This window comes from Arachis ipaensis, chromosome B6, assembly GCF_059453495.1.
Source record: "Arachis ipaensis isolate K30076 ecotype BB chromosome B6, ASM5945349v1, whole genome shotgun sequence".
In the NCBI taxonomy this organism is placed as follows: domain Eukaryota; kingdom Viridiplantae; phylum Streptophyta; class Magnoliopsida; order Fabales; family Fabaceae; genus Arachis; species Arachis ipaensis.
In genome coordinates, this window is record NC_142441.1 from 38,709,644 (window position 1) to 38,732,898 (window position 23,255).

The 23,255-nt window shown below is 33.5% G+C and overlaps 1 long non-coding RNA gene across 1 annotated transcript; it reads left to right on the forward strand.

The window, feature by feature from the left end:
- Positions 1-21,805: 21,805 nt before the first annotated feature.
- On the forward strand, positions 21,806-22,818 carry LOC148555205 (uncharacterized). The gene is made up of 2 exons (XR_015886089.1): positions 21,806-21,956; positions 22,334-22,818. It is a non-coding gene; the product is annotated as an uncharacterized LOC148555205 (long non-coding RNA).
- The last annotated feature ends 437 nt before the right edge of the window (positions 22,819-23,255 follow it).

Here is a 23,255-nt window from a genome sequence, read left to right on the forward strand (position 1 = left end):
GCTAACAGTGGTGAATTGGATGAAATTGATGCAGCAGAATGTAAATAGCAAGAAATTTAAATTGCAGAAAGTAACGTGACTGAATCTTAAAGAGCAAGAAATGTAAAGTACAGCAAATGTAAAGGGAATTGGGTGCAGAGAATTTAAAGAAAGCAGTAGATCCGATCTCAGAACAATTGCAAAAGATTTAAATGGCATGAAAAGTAAATTCAGATCACAGCAAACTCAAATTTCAAGTTGCAGAATGTAAATTTGTAGAAAACTAAATCAAGCTCAAGGGAAACGAAAATGTGAAAGTGCAGAAGAACAGAATTTCAGGAAAGGAAATTGTAGGAAAGTAAATTGGAAGCAATGTAAACAGAAAAGTAAAATTGCAGAGAAGGAAAGTTGAGCAGAGGATTGTAGAAATTGAGATTTGCATAAACTGAATTCAATACTGAAATGTAACAGTGCAGAAAAATAAAAGTGTTTTAAGGAGAGCCTTCTATTCTACTCCTACTCCTACTCCTACTGCTGCCTTGCAGCCTAACTGAGCTCTCCCCTTTTGAAAATGAAATAGATGCCTTTATATAGGCTTTACAAAATGAAAATAAAATTGAAATTGAAAACAAATTACAATTCAAATGAAATTCTTATTCTAATTGTTTCTTGTGCCTTTGAGTCATGTCCAATGGGCTTTTGTTGGTTTGGATTTGAATGAGAGGGTGGATCCGGATTGTTTGGCTTGGTTTAAGTGGATTAGGATGCAATTGGTGCTCCCAGTGGAGCGTTCAGTTCACTTTGTGAACTCCACGTTCACTCCTTTAGTGTGTATTTGGTGCGCTTGTTTTCTTGCCCAACGTTCACTTAGTGAGTGCTACGTTGAGTATTTTAGCGCTCCTAGTGTGTACAGCCAGCACGAGCTTCCTCCCCCAACTTGAAATTCACGAAAAAGGTAAGAAAGTGAATGCTACGTTCACTTCCAAAGTGAGCGCTAGCCTTGTTTGGCTATTGAGCGTGGTTTTTGGGCCTTAAAGATGCCTATCACTTGTGCTTCAATTTTATTCCAAATATAGATTGTTATATATCGTTGGAAAGCTCTGAATGTCAGCTTTCCAATGCAATGGGAAGCGCATCAATTGAACATATGTAGCTCAAGTTATGGTCCTTTGAAGAAGGCATGGTCGTGCTGTTTTGGAGGCCGAAAACGCTCAATTAGTGAACGCTACATTCACTTAGTGAGCGCTGTTTTGGAGGCCAAAGTTAGCACCAGCTTCTGAGGCCCAAACTTAATATTCATCCCATACTATTATATATCATTGGAAAGCTCTGGATGTCTACTTTCCAATACATTTGAGAGCGTATCATTCAAAGCTCTATAGCTCAAGTTATCCTCCTTGGAAGGTGGAGAGGTCAGCTGGCCTTACTGCAGGTTGATACTATGTTTATCTTTACACTTTCGAGGTAAGTTTTCTCCCTCAGATTTAGTGTCCACCATGCAGTGCCATATATTCTTGGAAAGCTCTAGATTCCTACTTTCCAATGCCACTAAAATCACCTTATTTGGAGTTTTGTAGCTCGAGGTATTCGTGTTGGAGTGTGTAGAGGTCAGGGTTGCAAATCCTCTTTGCTCCTCCTTGAGTCTGTTTCCAACTCTTTTGCTACCTTGGGAGTATGATTCTTCTTTTAGTGATTTTTATTACTTCTTCTTCCATTATTTCCTACAAAGTTTATAAAATCAAAAGATCAAAGAAATATACCATTTAAGCACAAAAGCATTCAATATTTAAGCACTAATCATCAATTTCTTGTATGAAAAAGCATAGAAAAACATGACATGATGACATATCATCACAACACCAAACTTAAACCTTGATTGTCCCCAAGCAAGAAAAGAATCATGTAGTAAATTTTGACAAATCAAGGTGGGAAGAATAGCAAGTTAATGTTCATGGTTGGCTAGTTTTCTATGCATGCCACAATCACAAAAGAAAGGTAAATGATTGATGCTTCTATCTTGCTCAATTTATGAAATCTTTTCCTTATATTTCTTCCTTGAAACAAGCTTTTGATTTTCTTATTAGCTTCTCCTTTTGGGTGTTTTGCCCCATGAGTTGATAACAAAGCTACGACTTTAAATGCTTTGTTTTCAAGTTTTACCACTTGATACATAAGCACCACAAGTATTTAATTAGAGGACTTCTTTAAGCTCATTTGTTTCTTTTCTTGACTCTCTAATCATTGATGCTTAGAGCCTTGAACTTTGAGGGAGTGCTTTTGCACTTGAGCCTAGCCTTGACTCTAAACGTTTTGTTTTCAAGCTTTTTGCTTGATACATAAACATCACAATTACTTAACAACTTAATTGTCATTGGTACTTAGAGCCTTCAGCTTTCTCATTCTTTCCCTTTTGCTTTTCTTGCCTTAATTTGCGATTGCTTCTTCAAGGTTTTCATGATTTCAAAAATTTCATAAAATGTCCTAGATGAAAACTTCAATTAAATACAATCTAAAGCAATTGAGCAACAGTTAATCATTCTAGCCTTCCAATACTTGTATGCACATGCTAAGTTCTTCTTTAATTCCTTGTTTGTTTATGATCATGATACTTTACTACTTTAAACTTACAAAACTCAAGTTGGTAGTCACAATGGCATAGCAACATGTTACAAATCAAAATTCAGGCTATGCTTATTCATACACACATGCATACAGAGAAGATAAAGACAATCATGAAATTTACAGTGCTGGAAGTAAGTAGGAGGAGAAAGGAGCGTTACCACCTTGTAGTTCATCTTCCTTGTTATTTTCCTTTTCCTCCCATTCTCCCCCTTCCCATACCAACTTAGAGTGTTTGCTTATCCTCAAGCAATAATTGGTACAGTGGTGATGGGTTTATGATGAATCATGAGTGTCTTACATAATGAAATATTAGTAGTACATGTGTTTAAGCAAGCAAAATTAAGGATAACCATCAAGGCACAAGAGACAGAGACATTGTGATTACAAACATAAGAGGGTGTGCATGATACATGGCATAAAAGATAAGTGGCACACCAAACTTAGTGTGACACTTTCACTTGGAATTGATGCAAGTATCTAGTAAGGATTGGAACCAAATTTTGTTGCATAGCAACACCAAACTTAGAATGCAATCACATGTCAATTTATTTGAACTAAAAATAAGCAAATGAAACTGTTATTTGCTAAATACAATCACCAAGCGAAGAATCTGTCATGAATAAGGATTTCTTGGTGAGGTATTAATAAAAACAGTTAAGGAGCAAAATAAATGAAAGCATTAAACACAAAGAAATGACTAAAACAAAGAGAATAATGAAAATTGTCAAACCAAAAGAAAGATAACTTTGCAGAGGCATTATGATTATGCAGACAAGTGGTGCTGCTGAATAAATTGTATAGAAAAATAAGTGGCACACCAAACTTAAAATCTTAGTATGACACTTTCATTTTTTTGATTTGATGCAATCATCCAGAAAGATTGAAAACAGATTATTGCAGGGCAACACCAAACTTAGAATGTAATCATATGCCAAATTATTGAAATTTAAACAAAGCATACAGAGAAAATAAACAAAGCAAAGGAATGAAATGTTACCCAAGGTTGGGTTGCCTCCCAAAAAGCACTCTTTTAGTGTCGTTAGCTTGACATGTTGTTCTTCACTTTCTTCCTCTTCTTCCAGTTTGTTAAGAGGAATGACCTCAAGGGGGAAGAAGATTCAGCTATTGTCCCCTGTCTTGGTCTCTCTTCAGCAAGCTTCCTTTTGTTATTTGCTGAATTTAACTTGCTTGCTGGATCAGGGGGAGAATTGTTTGCAGTTGACCTTTTCTTGAATGTTGTCCTTGGTACCTTGGTCACAATCCTCTCTTTGGTGTTCTTGTTGGTTGCCTTCACTCCTTGGATATCAAGACATGGTTGATGTGTGATTGTTGGAGCTTTATCTTCTTAAAAAATATTTTGAATTGGTGGTTCCATGAGCTCTTCCTCTATGCAACTTTCTGCCTCACTTGAGTATGAACTTCCTTGATTGTCTTCCTCACTTTCTTGTTCTTCCACTTCCTCCTTTGTACTCAACATCTGGTTTAATAGCACTTTTATGGAGGAGGTTTGTTGATCTTCCCAAGATTTCTTCATCTCCTCTTCATATCTTTCAATCATGGATTCAAGTGCTGAGACATTTTGGTTCAGGAAAGTTTGTGAGGGTTGTGAGTTTTCATGTTCCCTTGTCATCTCAAGTGGCTTTTGTAGATATGCAACCTCAGGTTCAATTACCTCCACTACCTCTTCCTTCTTTACTAAAAATTCACTTGACACAGAGACCTCTTCTTCTTGTTCTTCCATTTCCTCCTTCACATCCACCAATTGGTCTTCATCTTCCTTGCTTAGCAGTTCTGAGTATTTTCTTATTTTCTCCAAGTGCTCATCCATCCTTTGGAGGAGGATTTCTTGTTCTCTCCAGGATTGTTCTTGCCTTTCCAACAATTCCCTGGACTTTTGAAGGGGATCCTCAGATACTAGCTCAAAAGATGAAGGTTGAGAGAAATTTTGTGGATATGAATGTGTTGTGGTGAGGTTATTTTGAGTGGTATGGAATGAATCTTATGAGTTATGAAGTGAGTTTTGTGACTGTTGAGATGAGTTTTCTGTGTAGTGGAATAAATTTTGTGGTTGGTGAAATGAGTTGTATGGATCTTGAAGGAGGCTTTGTGTTGAGGCAAAATCAAGTGATGAAAAATTTTCAAGTGGAGAACTGGGAGGTGAGGTTGGACAATTTAGCATGAATGAATTGAAGGTTTGCTCAAGTGATGATGGCTCTTGATTAATGGAGTATGATACATTAAGTGCCTTCTGATTTTGATCCTCCCAAGCACAACTTGAGGAATTGTTAAATTCATCACAGTATGGCTCATCTTGTGGCATTGGGGGACAATTTTGCATGAATTTATTGAAAGCACACTCCAGTGGTGATGTCTCTTGAAGAGTATCATATGGAGCATTGAAAATCCCTTTCCAGCCATAGTTTGTCTCAGTGTCATAATAGTGTGATTCACTTTGTAGCTCTAGGAGGAAATTCATTTCAATTGATTGTTCACATTCTTGTTGATATGCCCAGACACCATGAGGGTAATGACATAAATCATCTTGTGGTTCTGGATCATATCTCATGTGAATTGCTTCATCATCTATCATTTCTTGGTGATATTCCCAGCCACCATTAGAATAAAGACTTGAATTATTTTGTGGTAGTGGGAAATATCCCATATGATTCTCTTGCTCATCTTGTGGTTCTGAAGCATATCTCCATTGATTGGAGTGCTCAGAATCTATGATCCCTTGGTGATACTCCCAGCCACCATTAGAATAGTCAATTGGTGATGGTGAGTAATATCCCATAAAATTTGTTTGATCACAAGATGAGTTGAACTCCATTTGAATTTTGTAAAACACATAACCAATGAAAATTGAAATTCATGTCATAGAGAAGATTTTCTTAGTGAGACAATAACTCAAATACCTTGATATCAACTTGAAACAGAAAATTAAAAGAACAAAAACAAAGAAATTGCTTAATCTAGACTTTTCACCCACTTAATCATTGTCAATCTAAATCAATCCCCGGCAACGGCGCCAAAAACTTGATGAGTGAAAATTAAATTTCTACATAAACTCACTGGCAAGTGTACCGGATCGCATCAAGTAGTAATAACTCACAAGAGTGAGGTCTATCCCACAGGGATTGATGGATTGAGCAACTTTAGTGAGTGATCATTCTAGTCAAGCTAACAATGGTGAATTGGATGAAATTGATGCAGCAGAATGTAAATAGCAAGGAATTTAAATTGCAGAAAGTAACGTGACTGAATCTTAAAGAGCAAGAAATTTAAAGTGCAGCAAATGTAAAGGGAATTGGGTGCAGGAAATTTAAAGAAAGCAGTAGATCTGATCTCAGAATAATTGCGGAAGATTTAAATGGCATGAAAAGTAAATTCAGATCACAGCAAACTCAAATGTCAAGTTACAGAATGTAAATTTGCAGAAAAGTAAATCAAGCTCAAGGGAAACGAAAATGTGAGAGTGCAGAAGAACAGAATTTCAGGAAAGGAAATTGCAGAAAAGTAAATTAGAAGCAATGTAAACAGAAAAGTAAAATTGTAGAGAAGGAAAGTTGAGCAGAGGACTGTAGAAATTGAGATTTGCATAAACTGAATTCAATACTGAAATGTAACAGTGCAGAAAAATAAAAGTGTTTCAAGGAGAGCCTTCTATTCTACTCCTACTCCTACTCCTACTGCTGCCTTGCAGCCTAACTGAGCTCTCCCCTTTTGAAAATGAAACAGATGCCTTTATATAGGCTTTACAAAATGAAAATGAAATTGAAATTGAAAACAAATTACAATTCAAATGAAATTCCTATTCTAATTGTTTCTTGTGCCTTTGAGTCATGTCCAATGGGCTTTTGTTGGTTTGGATTTGAATGAGAGGGTGGATCCGGATTGTGTGGCTTGGTTCAAGTGGATTAGGATGTAATTGGTGCTCCCAGTGGAGTGTTCAGTTCACTTTGTGAACTCCACATTCACTCCCTTAGTGTGTATTTGGTGCGCTTGTTTCCTTGCCCAACGTTCACTTAGTGAGCGCTACGTTGAGTTTTTGAGCGCTCCTAGTGTGTACAGCCAGCACAAGCTTCCTCCCCCAACTTGAAATTCACGCAAAAGGTAAGAAAGTGAACGCTACGTTCACTTCCAAAGTGAGCGCTATCCTTGTTTGGCTATTGAGCATGGTTTTTGGGCCTTAAAGATGCCTATCACTTGTGTTTCAATTTCATGTCAAATATAGATTGTTATATATCGTTGGAAAGTTCTAAATGTCAGCTTTCCAATGCAACTACAAGCGCATCAATTTGACATCTGTAGCTCAAGTTATGGTCCTTTAAAGAAGGCATGGTCGTGCTGTTTTGGAGGCCAAAAACGCTCAATTAGTAAACGATACGTTCACTTAGTGAGCGCTGTTTTGGAGGCCAAAGTTAGCACCAGCTTCTGAAGCCCAAACTTAATGTTCACCCCATACTATTATATATCTTTGGAAAGCTCTGGATGTCTACTTTCCAATGCATTTGAGATCGCATCATTCAAAGCTCTACAGCTCAAATTATCCTCCTTAGAAGGTGGAGAGGTCAGCTAGCCTTACTGCAGGTTGATACTATGTTCATCTTTGTACTTTCGGGGTAAGTTTTCTCCCTCAGATTTAGTGTCCACCATGCAGTGCCATATATGCTTGGAAAGCTCTAGATTCCTAATTTCCAATGCCATTAAAATCACCTCATTTGGAGTTTTGTAGCTCGAGTTATTCTTGTTGGAGTGTGAAGTGGTCAGGGTTACAAATCCTCTTTGCTCCTCCTTGAGTCTGTTTCCAACTCTTTTGCCACCTTGGGAGTATGATTCTTCTTTTAGTGATTTTTATTGCTTCTTCTTCCATTATTTCCTACAAAGTTTATAAAATCAAAAGATCAAAGAAATATACCATTTAAGCACAAAAGCATTCAATATTTAAGCACTAATCATCAATTTCTTGTATGAAAAAGCATAGAAAAACATGACATGATGACATGTCATCACACATACACACATTCTATACAATTCTAAAATCAAGCTTAGCCACCCAAAATCTCACTTTTGCAAATTTTCACACACTCATGTATCGATTCCAATTCCATCACATATGAATTAATCTTTTTATTGAACTTAACATTAGGGTAATTTTATCCCCTATTTATTTATTTTTCTTTTTCTTTTTTTCTCTTTTTTTTCCTTTTGTTATATATATATATATATATATATATATATATATATATATGAAAGCATAATACATCAATACATATGGTTTCTACAATGTCACACGAGTATACACCCAAATTCTCAATATTTGTCAAAAAAAAAAAAATAAAACACATTCTCATCAACCAAAGTTCTCACATTTCCCTACACTTAGTTGACACACACTCATTATCTTAAACTAACCAAAGATTCAAATAGGATAATTAATTATTTTTTCGCTTAAGGCTAGTGATATGGTAATATAAAGAACAAAAAAGGGGGTTAAAAAGGCTCAGAGTGGCAAACAAAGGTAAATGAAATAGTAGGCTATTTGGGATAAGTGAGATATAATTAAATGATGGCCTCAATCACATAATTTCATGAATATACACTAAATAATGGACATATAGAATGGAACAAACGAAAGATTACAATCATAGAGAAGAAAACACACAAGAATCAAAATCATGGTTAATTAATGTAACCATATAATTAGGCTAAAAAACTTACAGGTTGTGTGTTCTTAGCTCAAAAACCATATTCCAAACTATATATATACATCATGCAAGTTTCAACAGGTTTTAACTCAAATAAATTTGAATCTTAATGCCCTTTTTAAGAAAAAGAAACATTCTTTGAAAATTTCCTCAAATTGACTAACATTTATTATATATATCCTAAATGATATGATCTGATTGTGAATAAACTAAGCTCAATTATGCGCATTTTTCCAATCACAACTAATAAACTAAAATACTATATATATATATATATATATATATATATATATATATATATATATATATATATATATATATATATATATATATATATATATATATATATACTATCAAATTAAAAAGTGCAAATCAAACTAGAAATCTAAGGTATATACAAGCAAAAGTGCAAAAAGCAAAAAACTAAAAAGTACTCAAAACAACTAATATATACAAGAATCCAAAAGAGCAATAAAGTAAAAAAATGAAAATACTGAAAAGTCCAACAAAAATAAAAGCAAAAGTGTTTGGAATGGTTCACCAAAATATAACTCTGCGGATGGCGGTGACCTCTCCACACTTAAATGATAGCATCGTCCTCGATGCTCCTCGATCAAGCTGGGTGAGAAGGGTCATCGTCCACTGGTCCACTGTCAGCTGCAGGATGAGTCTCCTCATGCTGTGCAACCTCCTACTGGTCCTCCTGCCAGGTCTCCTCTTGCTGGTCCTCCTCCTCCTCAGTGTGCTCCGAGGATGTGTCAGGCTCAGAGGGGATGTCAGTATGCCCAAAAGTCATAATCAGCTTCAGATGTGCATAGCGTCGCTTGTTGCAACGGTCTAACTACTCATAGCGTCACTGATTGCGGCGCTCCATCTGATTAATGCGCTCGAAAAGGCGCTGCACAAGGTGGTAAACTGGTTGAGAAGTGGATGATGGTGCTGCTGAAGTAGGCGGTGCCGAAGGTGCTGCTGAGGATGTAGCCGCCTCAGTGGGAGTAGTAGTAGGTGGTCTGTGGCCTAGAGGTCCAAACCGCTTGCCGTGTGAAATAACCTTCTTGTGGTCGGCAATCTGTGGTCTCTTATCTTAGGGCTCTCAGGGTACCTAAGCTCGAATAGCCATCTGAGTGATCAAATATGGAATGCCAAGGTGCTTCTAACATGTACTCGAGACATATACTTCCTCATGAGTCTTGGAAGGTATAGGTCCTTTCCTTCCAAGACACACCAGATAAGAAGGATCATAGCTGCTGGCACCTCTAACTCGTGAGTACTAAGCATGACATAATTGCTCAGTATCTGTTGCCATAGCCTAGCCTCATCATTGAGATAATCAACCTTGATACCCCGTGGAGTTTCCTTCGACTTTCCCATAGCCCACAGAACATCAGGATGAATGGCTATAGTACATAGGACGGCATCCCAATCAAAACTCATAAATCTAATAGTTTCCTCGGCCTTCTGAAAACCGTATGTATCATCTGTTTTAGGCCAGAATTGGAGGATATCTTGTATTGCTTCCTCTGTGACCAAGATCTGTTTGCCCCTAAACTGAACTGCATCAAGGGTTGTCCGATAATAGTTGGAATAGAACTCACGGACCCATGATGAGTTTATATCTGCCAGATCTCTATCCAGAGACACCCAACTTCTCTGTTCAATTTGATGTTCAGTATACTTCCTCATCTCGGTTGGTATTTTGAGCTTCTTTTTCAAGTAGAGTTTTCATTTTTCCAGAAATACCAGAAACTTGAGTTCACAGTAAAGGTTAGCAAATTTGACTGAGTCGGAAGCAGACACAAGTTGATCAGCCTTTTCTTTGTCAGTAAATTTCTTTTCACACCAAAATTCATCCGATAGAACAATGGATGACTGTGCTCTCTTCCTTTTACTGGAGCTGGATTTAGCCTTGCCTTTCCCTTCCCTACCAGTCATCCTGAAAAATAGAATTCCCAGGCACAGATGATCAAATCAAAGCAGAGAAACAGAAAGGCAAACAATATACAAACAAAACAAACAGAAGATAGGCAATAGAGGGGTTAAAGCTCAAACATGAAGTGAGTCACTAAAGTTACAATTATCTTGGAAGGGAGTATAGACAGAATTCAAAATCAGTCAGAATTCACAGTCCAATTAATTGTGTATAAAGGAAATCAACTTTCTTGTTCCTTAAGAAGCAACATTGCTATGCATCAAAAGAATAGTTAAAAAGTCAGTTTAAAAAGGCAAATTAAAAGAAGAGTATAAAACATTTAGTTAAAAGTTAAAAAGTTAGAAGAAAGGAAGTTAAATGTTAATAACATAGCAAATATTATTCCTAACCATGATAGCGTCCAAAAATTCTAAATGACAAGAAACTCACATTTATATAAGGCAGTGCAAGTCATTGATAATGAAATATGTAAGGCACAAAGGCATAAAAGATAAATACAATTCATCATCAATGTGTTTGATCACTCAAGTGCAGAAATTGGTGTGGAGAAATTAAAGATGTACTTATGTAACCAAAAGTGAATTGAAACTAAAAGTTTATATAAAACGGCTACAAAAGTAAAAAGGCACCAATAATCACAACTTGAAAGAACCTCAAACAAAAAGGAACAAGACTAGGCCAAATAGAAAGTTTATGAAACAACTTCAATGGTCAAAGAGAAGTTAAAATTGAAACAAGACCATGAAGAAGGAAAATTTGGAACTTAACTTGAAAAATTCAAACATAGAAGAGGTTTAAAATTCATTGGTCAACAAGGTTCGATTTGACACAGAAATCTGTCAAATAGTTCTTGTTGCCAATGATGCAATTCAAATAAAGGGAACCAAAGGAAGGGCGGAAATGCCAACCAATTAACTCGTGAATTGAGTTTAGTAAAAACTAAATGAAACCCAAGTCAAAATGTACCAAACTCAATTCATAAGTTGGAAGTTAAAAACATAACAATTTTCAGAAAAATTTGGCAGCATTCTGGCAGTAAATTAAGCGTTCTCGGATTAAACAAATAGTAGAACTTAGCCCATATGAAATTCAAAATAATTCAGATAAAATCAGCAACCATAATTTCATATGAATTGAGCATTATGAACTTAAACAGCTCCAAAACACTGAACTATTTAACAAGCAGGTAAGCTGAATTCAAACACCCAAGTGCAGAATTGAAAGAACATCTCAGCAGCCATTAATCTTGAAGCAACAACAAAATGGAAATTGAAATGGAGCAATTGACAGTTCAATTTAAATTCCAGAAAAGCAGCAACATGAACCATTCAATAAGCAATCAATTTCAATTTAAACATGTTAAACCAAATTGAATAATCAACTTAAACAGCAACATATGCATCAGACACAATATATGCATATTAATAAAAGAAAATCACCGTCAACCGTATATACCTAGAGCAGTGAAGCATGCACCAATTCAGACAGCAAAAATAGCAAAATATTAAACCTAAATCCACTAACAAACAACTAAAATTACCTAACCACATGCATTACTAAACTAACTAAGCGAACAGGAATTAAACAAAGCTAACCAAATTCAAAATCAAAATTAATTAACAAAAATTAAAAATGACAGAGGGACTGGAACTTGGAAAAGACATAAATGGAAATGGGTTAGGAGAGGTAGGATGCCGGGTCAGAGACGGCGGCTATGGTGGCCCGCGGTAGTGACCGTGGCAGAAGCAGAAACAGGGGTCCCTGTTCTTCTTGCAAAGATAGCAGAGGAATATGAAATGGAGAAGAAGAGAAGAAGGAAGAAAGAAGGTAGGTTGTTGTGGTTAGAGGGTGGTGGTCACCGGCGGCAATAGGCGGCCGCGGTAGAGCTGGTGGTAGCGAAGAAGATGAACCGGTAGGAATGGAAGAAGAAAGAAAGAAAAGGGAAAGAGAGAGGGGTAGTCGGCGGCGTTTCGGGGTCACCAGAACTGAGTGGTGATGTGAGGTTGGTGGTGGGTGATGGAGGTTTTGGAGGCGGTAATGGAGTTTCTGGTTCTTGGAGGGAGAAGGGAAAGAGACGTTGAGAGTGAAAGGGTGGAAGGGGACGCGCATGAAGCTAGGGTTCTCGCGTCAGGGGGTTAATGAATTCAAATACACGCATATGCGTGGGTGACACGCGCGCGTAGAAGAAGGAAAAGAGGAGACAACGCGCACGCGTCGTTGTCGCGCACGCGTGAGGGGAGAGAAATGAAGATCACGCGTACGCGTAAACTACGCGTACGTTTGAGGCGGAATTGTGCTACACGTACAATTTTGGCACACTTGTCGCACAAATCTCTGTAATTAGTACTGAGGCAGCATTTAGGTACGATGCGTGCGTGTCGGTCACGCCAACGCATGGAAGGCTAGAAATGAAAATGACGCATACGCGTCAGCGACATGCAAGGGTTGGTTGGGTTGTGCATCTGGCACCCCACTCGCACGGTTCTAGCACAACTCTCTAGTTTATGTACTAGAGAGCAACATTCAATATGACGTGTGCGCGTCGGCCATGCACACGCGTGGGGCGAAATTTTTTTTTAAATAAACTAACAAGCTACCAAAGTAAAGCCAAACTTTATTAAGTAAGTGAAACCACAACTTAAACTAAATAATCCTAACTAAAAATAAAATTTCAATTTATTACCAATATAAATAACAGAGAAAATAGGAAGAATTTACCATGGTGGGGTGTCTCTCACCTAGCACTTTTAGTTAAAGTCTTTAAGTTGGACATTTGGTGAGCTCATTGTCATGGTAGTTTGTGCTTAAACTCATCTTGAAACTTCTACCAACGCTTGTACTTCCAATAAGCTCCAACATTTCCAAGTGAATTCACCAAGCCTTGATGAAGTTCTTCACAAGTTTTGAGCTCCCAAAGTTGATCCTCCTGTGTGCCGGGATCCTAAATCTTGTATTTACACCCGTCTTTAAGTGAATCATCATTGTTCCAACCGGGTGGCAAGCAATCTAAATTCTCAATGAAGTACCAAACTCTTCTCTTAGATCCAACCAATTTATCACTAGTCCAACTCTTGCATCTAGCTCTTGAAATCTTAACCTTGATGAGTCTTGATTTGCAACTCCAACCACTAAACATCCTTCTCTTACGCTTCATTCCACAAAGCCTCCTAAGTTAGCCATCTGTTTCAAGAATACCATACTCAAGTGGGATAGTAAAACTAAGAGAGATAAGCTTTACCCACTCAATTGGAGGAGTAGACGGCAACCTAGGTAGAGAAATCTCCAACGATCTTGACAAAGCATATTCAACTCCCGTCCAACCTTGCCGAAAGACTTCCACCTTTTAAAAAGATTCTTCACCTTCAAGCTCTTCCTCACCAAATTCATCCAACTCTTCTCCGTCACTCAAATCATAAATATGAGGTTGAGAGAAATCTACCTCAACGTTGCTTTCAATTTCATTGGGAGAAGGTTCTTCAAACTCAAGGGGTTCACTTGTAGATGCAAATTCATTACTAGGATGGCTTGATTCATGATCATCATCACCAAGGAAACTTGTCTCTTGATCTATCCCATCCAATTCTTCATAGGGAATATGCCTTGGAGGTTGTGCACTACCCTCCTCAACATTAATGCCAAGCTTCTTGGAGGAATACTCTACAACTCTAGATTCCCATAGAGGTTCAGCATCTCTTAAGTCTTCAACCACTTCATCCTCTTCAACAATTACGGCTTCCTCCAATTGTTCCAATAAAAAGTCACATTCCTCACTTTCCACCAGAGTTTCTAGTTTCTCCTTCATGCTACACTCCTTATTAGATTCTCCACATGCGGCCATGGGGGTACTTTAAGTGTTGAAGCGCAATGAAGCTAAATTATCTACTACCTCAGTCAAGGTAGCTATGAACTCTAGTGTCGTCCGCTGCATCTCTCTTTGCCCTTGAAGAAGAACACTAAAAGTGTCATCCAATGGAGAGTGGAGTGGATATAAGGGTTCATTGCTTAGGAGGAAGGGTTTATGATAGGAGGGTGGTTCATCATGATAAGGATGTGGCGGTTCAAGACTCTCCATCTTTTTCACTTGTTGCACAATACACTCTAGTCCCTTGTTCTCAAATTGAGATTCCAAGATCTCCTTCATGCTCCGCTCTTCGGTTGACTTTCCACATTCATCCGTGAAAATGCTTTGTTTGTTGCATGAGTCCCAGGGGTCGATGGTGGCTCTTGTTTTGGCAATGTTAGCCATGAGAGCTTCGTGTGCTTTTCGACCTTCCTCTCGTCTCATTTGATGGATGGTTGCTTGAAGTCGATCCATTGCTTTCTTAAAATGATCCCGTGGCTCTTGTTCCGCTTGGCTAACATAATTAGGATCATATTGCTCTTGGATTGATGGATATGGACATTCCCCTATGGAGGGTTGTGGTGGAAAGGAAAATTCATCTTACGGTTGAAAGTTCGCATACATTGGAGGTGGTGGTACTTGGGAGTAATTGGGTTGGAATTGGGGTGGCTCTATGTATGGTTCATTTGGCTCATAAGGTGGTTGGTATGGGGGATAAGGATTTGGGTCAAATGGAAGTGTTTAGTAGGATGAGGCTTGTGAGTATGGTTGAGAGCTATATTGAGGAGGGGGTTCATAGGCATATGGTGGTGGTTGTTGGTAGTCACAAGGCGGTCCACCGTAGCCATCGGATTGATATGCATCTTGGAATGGCCCTTTGGAGGAGGCAGTTGCCACGAAGATTGTCCATAAGCTTGAGGCTCCTCCCACCTTTGATTGTCCTCTCTTTGATGCATGTTCACATTGTACCTTCCATTCCCTACAACATAATTTGAACCACACTTATAGCCAAAGAGGTGGAAATTCTTAGTAGCAAGAGAAACTAAAAATAAAAACTAATAAGAAATAATGAAAATAGACTCCTAAACTAGCAACAACTAACAAAGAAACGAAAAGGCAAACATATTCACAATATTCACAATAACCAATAATAAGACATACATGTGCAATTTCCCTGCAACGACGCCAAAAACTTGATGGGGAAAAATGTCGGTAAAGAATTTCACAAAGATGTCGCGTTGCAAGTATAGTTCTAAACCGACAATTAAACCTCAATCAATGTTTAGATTGTTTATCACAAATACAAACCCAATAAAATTAACCGAAGTATTCAAACTTTGGGTCGTCTCTCAAGGAATTACAGGGAAGTGTAGTTTATTATTGGTTATGGGAAAGTATATTTTTGCGGTTTTTGAAATAAGAAACAAGAAAGTAAAATGGCGAGAAAATAAACTAATCACTAAGAATGCTCTTAGCAAGGAGAGAGAATTAGAAGTCCTATCCTCATTATCATCGCCAATTGTGATGGTAAAAGTGAATTGCCTTCACTTAGTTAACTTCTAACCAATGGAGGAAGGTAAAGTGCATATAATCAACTTGAGTTCACAAGTCCTAGTCAACTCATAGTGAGAGACTAGCTTTGGTGAAGTTCAAGCTAACCGGGAATCTCCAATTACCATTCAACAAAAGACTTTTGATAACTCAAGAGTCTCTAAATAATCAATCCAAGTCAAGAATATAAAAATCTAAATTAAAATCCACCCAAGTATTTTATCAAACACTTGGAAGGCACAAAATAAAAGCATGGTAAAATTGTAATAATAGTAAAATCTAATAACTACCAATTGAAAGAAATTAACAATGACAACTGAAGAAAGCAATAACAACATAAACATATAAATTGCATTAACAAAGATCCAAAGTATTAAGTGTGCATAAACATGAGGATAACAAAGTGAAGGAAATAACAAGTAGAATTAAAGAACAAAGGTGCTAGAACAATAAATTGCAAGGAATTGTAAATAAAAACAGAAATTAAATCTAACTCTAAGAAGAAATTAGAGTAGAAACCCTAAAACCTAAAGTGTGAATGAATGAGAAGTGAATGATTCCTCCTTCCTGCTCCGCTCTGCAGCAAATATAAAATAGAATTGTATTATTAAATTTTAGTAATTTTAATTAGTTATATAAAATAAGATAGAAGTGACTATTCATAATTGAATAGTTTTGGTTGATTAAACTAAAAAAAATAAAAAAAATACTCTAAATAAAAAGCTAAATTAACTTTCATATTAAATTCATTAATACGATTTTAATTTTATATAATAGTTAGATAATAGATTAGTAAAAGCAAATGGAAGGATGACTTTAATTAGTATTTGATAAAATATTCATTTAGAATAATTAAAAAATGTAAAAGTAAATATATTTTTATGTTTAAAAAATTACATTTAAATAAAATATTTGTAAAATATAAAATTTAGAGTAACATAGCTTCATAAACATTAATCATTAATTAATTATGAACTAACATAAAATTATAATACAATTTATTTACGAAAAAATAATCAACAATTAATATTAATAAATATAAAAATCATCCAAATACTTTGATTAAAATTATGAGTGGTTAATTATTATTCATTATTAATAATATTTTGTGCATAACAAAAACTAAAAATATAATTATTCAGATTTAGATTTTAGAAGAATAAACATATAAGAAACAAATGATCTATTTTATCATGCATATTATAAATTAATGAATTAAACTAAATGATATAATGAATTATAATTAATTAATTGGTATAAACTATAATAAATTATATAATATTTAAAAAGAAAATAAAATAAACAAGAAGAAAATAAAAAGAAATAAAAGAGATAGAAGACTACAATAAAATAAATTGAATGTGAGATTTTTTTTTTTTACAAATTTTATATCATATCCGTTTCAATAATAAGAAATAAAAATACATCAATTTGATATCTAAGAGAAAATGATGAGATAAAATCATAACATAATTCTAAAATAAAAGCTTAAATTAAACTATAATATCATTGCACAACATAAATTGAAAGTAATTTCACACTACAATATACCACACAAACAGATAAATGACTTCAGCTTAATTATGAAATTTTTTTATTTATGCATACATGATGATACCATGACCTATAAATGCTTAATGGATAATATATCATATATTGCTCTGAATGATGAGCACGGGAGTTGAAGAGTGTGTGGTGGTTTGTATCTACGATAGTTGCCTTCTTGTTTCGACGCCTCATAAGAAGAAAAAGAATTATTGTAAAAGCTACCTAATGAAAGAGTAATTGGTAAATGAATGATATTTTCTTCTAGCATATATGGTCTTTTATAGTGGTAAAATAAAAATGAAAGGAATAAAATTTTGTATTTTTATATTAGGAACAGAATTTGATATATTTATCCTAATAAAATTAAATCATTAATTAGTTATAATTCATGTATTTAAATAAATAAAAAAATTAAATAAAATATTTTTTAAAAATTAATCAAATCAACTAATCGATACAAATAATTAGTATAATTAATTTTATTTGATTTATTGAATTCAAAAAAATAAATTAGGAAATAGTTGATTGAATTAATTAGTTGATATAATTAATTTATTATAATTGATTGGATTTAATGAATTAAAAAAATAAATAGGAAAACATAGGAGACAATGATTTTTTTAACTAAAGTAATCTATATTTATTGTATTTAATCAGTATAAGTAACAAATCATCTATGTTATTATGTACCTTATAAATTAATGAATTAAAATAATTGATATAATAAATTACAATTATTTAATTGATATAAATTATAATAAATCATGTGATATTTAAATATCTAATCAAATCAATTAGTTGATATTATTCATTTACTGTAATAAATTGCATTCGATGAGTTACAAAAAATAAATTAAGAAACATACTCATAAGTATGTCATGTCGATAATTAAGTTAAATTTATGATCACATTGAGATTGCCTTGATAATATTGAAATAATATAGTAATAGTTAAATAACATTAAAATAATATAGTATAGTAATAGTATACTATATTATTAACATATATACTGAACAAATATCTCCATTGAAATAATCATAAATATTAATAAAAAGATAATGGCATAATTTCTATCTAATTGTAGCAAGTATCTCCGTTAAAAATATTGACTAATTATTACTGTGTACAATGAGTGTGATATATATATATATATATATTTATTATCTAGAAAATTTGTACCTCAGACATAGTTCTTTTTCTGTTTATTATTTTTCATACCTAATGGCCTACGATTCTATCAACAGTATTACTTATGGTAGATTATGCACTACAAAAAAAAAAAAGGACATAAAATGGCATTAATATTACGGCAGTTTCATAAAATTGTCGTAATATCCGGATATTATGGCGTTTTTTATTGTTGTCATAATTGAATTGCATTTAATGGTGGTTTTTGTTGATTCTGACGGTTTTAAAACGCCATTATCACTGCTATATAAAAAAGCCTAATCCTAATTCACTTCTCATTTTTCGTTGAAACGTAAAGGTTGAATGGCTGCCACAGTGATCTTCTCTTTGACGATCTCCTCTGAACGATCTCTTCTGGCGACGACCTCCTCTGACCGATATCCTCCGGTGACGACCTCCTCCAACGACGACCTCATTTGGCGACGTCTTCCTCAGCGGTGATCTTCTCTGGTGACCTCTCCTCCAATGACAATCTCCTCCTGCGACGGTCTCCTCCGACGACATCTCCTACTCCGATGATCTCCTCCGATGGAATTCTCCTACGCTGGCAATCTCGCTATATAATTGAAATTAATTTTAACATTCTTATATATATTATTACATGGGTTAATAAAAATATAAATTTTTATATATATTATAAAAATATTATTTGATTCCATTAACTTGCTAAATTTTTTTAATTTGGCACGTATATTCAGTCAATTTTCTAAAATAAATTTAGAAGAGAGAATAGTGCTCTCATTTTAGAGAGAAAATGAATTCATGAAAAATTGACACCTCACTTTTATTAGTTGATAATGCATTAAATATTGATTTTATATAATTATAATAAATATATTTTTCTAAATTAGTATAATCATGCACTATTCATTAAATGCTAATATAATTATAATAAAGATATTTTTCTAAAATAAATTTAGAAGAGAGAATAGTGCTTTCATTTTTTAAGAAAAATGAATTTATGAAAAATATTGACGCTTTGTATTTTTAATATGGGGTAGAAGGTGGTGTTTTTAAATAAGGTGGAAACTATGTGTTTTTTATTTATATGGATACCACAAATCTGAGGGTAAGATTTGTGGTGTTTTAATTTTTTTTGTTGATAACCACAAATCTGAGGGTCAGATTTGTGGTTTTAAATTTTTTTTTTTTAAAAAATACAAATCAAAGGGTCAAATTTGAGTTTTTTTATTTTAAATTTTTTTCAATTTACAAATCTGACCCTCAGATTTCTCTACTCCCCCAAATCTGAGGGTCCGATTTGTTACTCAAAATTAAAAAAAAAATTAATCCATATTCAAGAAAAACACACCAATGATCCATAATGATTAATTACACACAATTTTTTTCATATAAAAAAAAATTAGCCAAATATTGACACCTCACTTTCATTAGTTAGAGAAAAATCCAATTTTAGTATATTAAGTAGAAGTATATTATTATTATTATTATTAAAAATATTTTCGATTAATAATTGATAAATAGTTTAATAAAGTATTAAATATTGATTTTATATAATTATAATAAAGAAATTTTTCTAAATTAGTATAATTATGTATTATTTATTAAATGCATTTATTTTAGAGAAAAAATGAATTCATGAGAAATTGACATCTCACTCTTATTAGTTGGGGTAAAACTCAATTTTAATATATTAGGTAAATAGATATATACACACAACATTCAATTAAATATTATTTTGATATTTATTTTTTTAATTTTAGTTGTATACTTATTCTTACTCAAATTTAATATAATAGATATAAACTAATTAATAAATTGTTAAAATATAAAAATAACAACTAATTAATTATTATCAGAATTTTATATAATTATTTAATTATATTAGATAAATCGATTCAATTAATTATTTAATGGTTGAATCAGTAAACTATTAATCAAATAGTCTGAATTGGTTAATTATATTCGATTCCGATAACTATGCTATGTAGTATGTATCCTATTTGTGGCAAACAAAGAAAAGTAAATAAATAAATAAAAACGTGAAACAGAATAGACAGATGAAAAGTAAGGTTGTCACGGTAGTCGTCGATACATAAGGGCTAACCGGCTAAGGCTATTTTGTTTTTTCTTTCGATCATGCTAAGGCTAGAACGTTAACTCCAATTTTAGGATGTATGCGTTCTGGGCCACTAAGCCCTATTGTTTTAAACTTAAAATATACCAACAGTTTTTCTGGTGTCCGTCACATATTTTTGGTGTTCTAAAATGTCCAATATGTTATGCTGTAAGTGTGATCCACAGACCACAATCCTGCTGCTTCTTTATAATACCAAAAAACTGTCTTTTTCTGTATTAATAATAAAAATAACAATAAATTATAACAAAAAAAAAAAAAAAAAAAACATCACCTCTACCAACTAATCAGTATAAGAGAAAAAGAGATATTATGGTCAATTTCATATCTACTAAAATAAAAACTCAGACCAGACATTGTAATATTGTATACAACTTCTATCTACCAAACAGTAAACTCAAATAAATTAGAAATTACCAGTCCAAAAAAAAAAAAAAAAATTAGAAATTAAGCATTAGCTTATAATTGACAGATACTAGAGAATCCACATCCAATAAACTAAAAAGCAAAGACTTTTTGTTGAGTAATAAGGAAAAAATATTATATATATTTGTGATGGAAGATAAAATAGGCCGAAATAAAGAAGAAAGATGGAAAACATAATATCGAATAGAGGATATTATTTGTTCGAATTGCTTATATATAGAGATAGTGATACAAATTGGTAAACTTTTGGCTTCTCAAAATAATTTTTTGAAATTAACTTTTAAAAAATAAGTTTCTAAAAGTTGTAAAAATTATATTTGGTAAAAAATAAAAATAACTTTAAATAAGCAGAAATTATAAAAAATATTTTTCATAAATTATTTAATATTTGAAATAACTTTAATATATATGAATATAATAAAAAAAGAATAAATATAAATATTTATCAATATATTTTAATTTTAAATAGTGTCTTCACATAATTTAAAAAATACTCCTAATTTTTAAAACAAAAAAAATACAAATATATAATTTTTTAATTTATTAAACACAAAATCAAATACTTATATTTTTCAAAACTATAAGTACATTTCTCAGAAAAAAAAAAAGTTTATTTGATCAAGTATTATTGATACAAGTTTGGGCTGTTTGGCTGCACGTGGGTGACCAATCAGAAAGAGTAGACATGAAGTTCATAGGATTCCAAGTGTAAATTCGAAATGGCGACACGTTTCCAGGGGCTAGTTGAGCTTCATACGGCTTAATTTATGCCACCATATTATATATTCATATATTCACCTAATTAATAACCCACTTTTTTTTTTTTGTGACTAAAAATTTGGAAAGATAGGAGATTCGAACCCGCAACCTCTTAATTAAGTATGGGGAGTCTATGCCATTTGAGCTAATTAATAACCCACTTGGTATCGCATCTTTCTCTCCATTATTATTTCTTCCTTTCATTTCATCCATAATAATATAATTATTATTAAGTGCTTGAACCCTACTCCCACCTTCCACCTTCCATTTCCCCTTTTCCAGAACTGCTTCCCCCCAGTTAACAGGTACCTTCTCAATTCAACATTTTCTCATCTTCTTTCTATTAATTAGCATCAACAATCAACAATTCTATTTGAAGGAATTAATTAATTGTTGCTAATAATAATAACAATAGTAATAAGCTGCAATCATACGATATACTTCTCGTGCATATATTCAATTTTCCTTGCCCTTAACTAGAATAATAAAGTTTAGCCTTTGTTGAAAAATTCCTCTATTATTTGTATTTTTCTCTATTAATTAATAAAAAGGGTAACCACGATCGAGTATTGAATGCCATAAATGTATATGATCTGATCTCTAAGTTTGCTATTTCATTCATTAATTACTATTGTGGTTACGTCCTGAAATCTGAAGAATAAAGATGGCATGGATGGCGTAGGTATAATAAATAAATAGATAAATATAAGATAGAAGGCAGAGAATTGAAGAGAAGAGAAGAGAAGAAAAGAGAAAACAAAAAACAAGTTGGGAAGTTGAAAAAATAAGAATGGGTTTCGTGGTGGTGGTATCATTGCCATTGATACTGTTGATATTGATAGTGGCATTAGCATGTTATCTAATGGGTAGGGCCAAGGGTCGACAACAGGCATGTGGATATCCTCAACAATATGGGCCACCAGCCCCTCCACCTCAGGCCCAATACAAGCAACAAGAGCCCTAAACATTCTGCCTCTTGCCCCATTAACAATCCTGCTCCAAGTGCTGCTTGGTCTCTCTTTTGTATTATTCTATGTGATATGTTGTATAGTTGAACTTATTGTCTGCCGGATAGTATAGTAATCTTTGTTTAATAAAATCAACTAATTCAAAGAAGCAAACAAAGTAAATATTCAAGTTACTACGTCTATCTATTTTATAAGAGTTTAATTTTGATGTAATGTAAAATATTTTATACTATTATCTATTTGTATTTGTTTTTTTATATAACTATTTTGTATTTACGCAATTAATATAAAGGTATTTTTTTTTTCTGATGTTGTATTTCCTTTTCACTGTGTATCAAAATTATATTTTTTTTTATAAAAGACTATGCCATTTAAATAAAAAAACGACAAAGTAATAACAATTCAAACAATGTTGTTTCGGGTGAAGAATAACTAGTATGTTCCAAAAAAATGAATAATTAAGGATTGTTTTGTCAATGTTCTTTTAAAGGGCATGTAATTCTTTATGAAAATTGATAGGGATTGGATTAGGTATTTAAAATGAAAAAAAGGGAAAAAAAAAAAACACATATATTTATGTGGATTATTCACGTCTTTAAGATGCATCGTTGGCTCACAATTCACATCAATGTTATT